This window comes from Apodemus sylvaticus, chromosome 2, assembly GCF_947179515.1.
Source record: "Apodemus sylvaticus chromosome 2, mApoSyl1.1, whole genome shotgun sequence".
Taxonomy (NCBI): Eukaryota; Metazoa; Chordata; class Mammalia; order Rodentia; family Muridae; genus Apodemus; species Apodemus sylvaticus.
Window position 1 is genome coordinate 63,601,735 of NC_067473.1, and position 1,507 is coordinate 63,603,241.

Here is a 1,507-nt window from a genome sequence, read left to right on the forward strand (position 1 = left end):
TCACTCACAGACAGTCCCTCTCCAGCAACTGTCCAGCCTGAAAGGAGATGCCAAGGACAAGGTTAGTCCCCTCCTGGGGCCAAATAATCTGTGTGGCCCTGAGACTGAAGAACAGGGGAGCAAAGACCTAGCCTTTCCCTCAAGAGCAGCTACACTGACCTCAGCGCTCCTCTGGGATGAAGAAGGCCTTGTGTTTTTTATTTGGGTTTTTTTTCTTTTTACTGTCTCACACTGTAAACCGCAGGCATCAAACTCACATTAATCCTCCTGCATCAGCCTTCTGAGAACTGGGAATCCAGGCTTGGGCCTCCATGCTGCCAAGGACTAAGTTTTTAATCCAGATCACATTTCTGTTTCCTTTTCTTTTTTGTTTGTTTGTTTTTTGGATTTGTTTTTTTTTTTGTTTTTTTTTGTTTTTTTTGAGACAGGGTTTCTCTGTATAGCCCTGGCTGTCCTGGAACTCACTCTGTACACCAGGCTGGCCTCGAACTCAGAAATCTGCCTGCCTCTGCCTCCCAAGTGCTGGGATTACAGGCGTGTGCCACCACCTCCCGGCTCCTTTTCTTTTTCTTTTACTTCTTTTTTAATGTAAAATTCTGGCTGGTGTTGAGCTAGGCCTTTAATCCCAGCAAGGGTGATGCCTCTCAGTGAGTTCCAGGCTAGCCAAGGCTAAGTAGTGAAAGCCTGCCTAAAAATAAATATAATTAATTAATTAAAAAAATATATGTACAAATAAAATACTTCAAAAACGTGTGTGTCATCCTTGCACAGGGGCCATGCTAATCTTCTCTGTATTATTCTGATTTTAGTCTTTGTGTTGCCAAATTGAGCCCAACTGTATTTCCTTGCACCCTCCCCCTCGGCCTCACCCTGCTTCGTTGCCTGGTCTCCTTAGCTTTTACCAGCCCCGCCCTTCCACAGTCAGTTTTCTGCGCCTACATCTCTCCCCTGCTCGGCTTTGTAGGCAGCCTTCCTTCCCAGGAGGTCCCACAGCCCATCTTTGTGCCTGCACCTCCCATCAGCTAGGACAGAACAGTCAAGACTCCAAAATGGGTCAAGAAGGCCTCTAGGATTAGCATCAGCCCGCAGTCCTGCTATTCCTAAACTAGTGAGTGAGATGGGGGAGGGGGAGAGAGAGAGAGAGAGAGAGAATGCATGCCTCTGTTCCAGGCATCAACCAGTCCAGGAGAAATGAGCAAGAAGGTCCAGCAACCCCTGCTAAAGACACCAGGAAGGTAAGTGTAGGCCGTGGGCTTTGGACTTCCTGTGTCTTCACTTCCTGTGTCTGGAGACTACTTGCAGCATGTAGAGTTTATGCCTAGGTTTTGAGACAGGAAGACAAGAAAAAGTAATTCCTCACCCCACAATCCAGCTGAAGCTTTTAACTAGTAGAGAACCAAGAGCTCCAGCTGTCAGGTTTGGTGGCACATGCCTCTTTTATCCCAGCACCCAAGAGGCAGAAGCAGGTGGATGTCTGTGGGTTCAAGGCTAGTCTGGTTTACAAAGA

General features: G+C 47.4%; 1 non-coding gene across 1 annotated transcript; it reads right to left on the minus strand.

Moving 5' to 3' along the window:
* Positions 1-726: 726 nt before the first annotated feature.
* LOC127679473 (U6 spliceosomal RNA) lies at positions 727-833 on the minus strand. The gene has a single exon (XR_007976784.1). It is a non-coding gene; the product is annotated as a U6 spliceosomal RNA (small nuclear RNA).
* Between the last annotated feature and the right edge of the window lie 674 nt (positions 834-1,507).